This window comes from Bos grunniens, chromosome 15 (genome assembly GCF_055505025.1).
Source record: "Bos grunniens cultivar Pamir isolate PY7600 chromosome 15, Bosgru_T2T1.0, whole genome shotgun sequence".
Lineage (NCBI taxonomy): Eukaryota > Metazoa > Chordata > Mammalia > Artiodactyla > Bovidae > Bos > Bos grunniens.
The window spans coordinates 4,735,781-4,738,841 of NC_141179.1; positions in this window are offsets into that span (position 1 = coordinate 4,735,781).

Here is a 3,061-nt window from a genome sequence, read left to right on the forward strand (position 1 = left end):
GTCACATTGCTTCCCAAATCATAGTATTAAGGTGAAGGTCCATCTAGTCAAAGCTATGGTTTTTCCAGTAGTCATGTATGGATGTGAGAGTTGAAATATAAAGAAAGCTGAGCGCTGAAGAATTGATGCTTTTGAACTGTGGTATTTGAGAAAACTCTTGAGAGTCCCTTGGACTGCAAGGAGACCCAACTAGTCCATCCTAAAGGAAAGCAGTCCTGACTATTCCTCTAAAACTCTAGTAGCCACTGACATTTCTACTGTCTCTATAGTTTTTCCTTTTCAGGATGTCGTATGGTTGGAAACACATCTTTTTAAACGTACTAGAATTTTTCCTGATCTTTTAGTGTTGTGGTTTAGTGAGCTTCATGGGTTTGAAAGGTCTTCCCCAACTCTGTTGTTCGAGAAGTTCTGTTACTCTTGGAGTGCAATTTTGTAGAAAGAGTGATTTTTTTAATGGATACACTGAGTTTTCATAGAGACAACTTTAGTTTGAGCCACTGTAAATTTGGAGGTCTCAATGTTGCAAGAATTAGCCTACTCTGGTTTATATAGATATTTAACTAAAAATCACTTTTACCCAAAGGATAGGGCATTTTGAAAAAGTACTATTAGAAGAAGTGCAGCATAGTAGTTGAGTGAACTTGAGAAAGTCTCTAAATGTTAATAACCTTATCTGTCAAATAGATGTAGTAGGTTTCTGTGAGTATTGAACAAAACAATTTGAGTAATACATTTAGTTCAGTACTGACTCACAGTAGGAATTCACATATATCAGTCACAATTTGTACCATTGGCTTTGATATCAGATATATCACAATTCTGCCATATACTATCTGTATAGCCTTAACAATACTAGTTAAACTTGTAAAGTATCAATTACTTTATTTGTAAAATGAAATTAATAACTTATCTCATTGTTCCTGGGAAAGTGTTTGAATATTATTCTGCCTACTTATATGTAATTCAATATGTGTTATTAGTTTTGCATATATTAGCTTACTTAGAAAAAATGATATTCAAACACTTTCACAGGAATATCAGACACATTAAAAACAAAATAGGCTTTGGTATGTTTTAGAGATTTAAATTGGAGAAGGCAATGGCAACCCACTCCAGTACTCTTGCCTGGAAAATCCCATGGGCCGAGGAGCCTGGTAGGCTGCAGTCAATGGGGTCGCTAAGAGTCGGACACAACTGAGCGACTTCACTTTCACTTTTCACTTTCATGCATTGGAGAAGGAAATGGCAACCCATTCCAGTGTTCTTGCCTGGAGAATCCCAGGGATAGTGGAGCCTGGTGGGCTGCCGTCTGTGGGATCACACAGAGTCAGACACGACTGAAGTGACTTAGCAGCAACAGCAGCAGAGATTTAAATTGTGTCTTGTAGGTAAATGCTGTGCTTGCATATATATCAGCATGGTTCCAGAGGTTACCAATGAGAAGGGGACATGTCTGTAATCAATAGCAGATATGCTAAGATTAAGAAAAATAGCATTCCCAACTGCAGTACTTTCCTCTAATGCAGCGATATATTCACAGTGAGAAACTCTAGATCGGTAAATGGTTTATTAAAATATTTTTTCTGAATTTCACTGTATTCAATAAAAATAGGGGAGATAAAGACAAGTGACCATACATCAAAATAAATTTGAGAATTTAAGCATTAATTAATAATAATTTTAAAACTGGAAGAAATGATATGTGAATATCTATCAGTTTCTAAGACTATGGAAAGACCTTATGAACATGTTAGAGAATGAAAACCTGAAAAGAATTTTAACAAATACAACTTCCTAAAATTTTTAAATTTCCCCACAAATGTTTAATTCATTCACCCTCTACCAAAGATAAATAACTAAGAAAATTATGAATATCAGAGGTATTAGACAAAGGAGTGATAAGCCTGGTGGTCTTACTCTAATGCCATCATTCTCTAAGGAAAAGAGAAACATCCAGAAAGAAAAATAGTGTAAAAATGATTTGTTTTTGTGCCCCTGAAAATTCATATGTTGAGCTCCTAAGACCCAATGTGATGGCATTAAGAGGTGAAGCCTTTGGGAGGTGACTAAGGAGCACTCAAGGATGGGATTAGTGTCTTTATAAAAGAGACCCCAGAGTGCTCTCTCACCGCCTGGCATGTGCAGATGCAATGAGGACAAGATGACTGTATGAGAACCACAAAAGGACGCTCAACAGACACTGAGTCTGCCTGAGATTTGATCTTGGAATTCCCAGTCTCTGGAACTGTAAGACATTAGTTTCTGGGTGTTTGTAAGCCACCCAGTCTATAGCATTTCCATTATAGCAACCCTAACAGACTAAGACAGATGGGTAAGTGTAAAATTCAGATAACTCATTGCCTAAACATTTATTAACTAATATATACTCGATAAGGTTTTGAGTGATGGGAATTAATAATAGAATGAATGATAGTCACACTCTCACCCCTCAGAAAGCTTTTATCTAATGAGAAGACAAGCTAAAAAAGTAAACAGGAGGCAATTTCATAAACAAACAACATAAGGGCTTCCCTGGTGGCTCAATGGTAAAGAACCCACCTGACAATGCAGAAGACGTGGTTTCAATCCCTGGGTCGGGAAGATTCTCTATAGAAGGAAATGGCAACCCGATCCAGTAGTCTTCCCTTGGAAATTTCATGAACAGAGGAACCTGGTGAGCTATAGTCCAGGAAGTCACAAAGAGTCGGACATGACTTAGCAACTGAGCATGCATGCAAAAAAAAAAAAAAAATTATATGAATCTAAGGGAAGTAGCCATAAAATAACGTGGGGAGAGGCTATTTTTGATGTTGGCACATAACAGCCTTCTCTGAGGAGGTGGCCTATGAACAGAACAGAATGGATGGAGAGAGGTGAGACTTGGAAGGATTTAGATACAAGGATGCATTGCAGGTAGAGAAAATCAAGTACAAGATCAAGGTTCCAAGATAGAAACAAATATGGCATAGTCTAAGAATGGCAAGATCAATGTAGCTAGACAGAGTAATATAGGGAAATGTGGTTGAGAAGAAATAAGACCGTGTGTGATCTCAAGGCAATT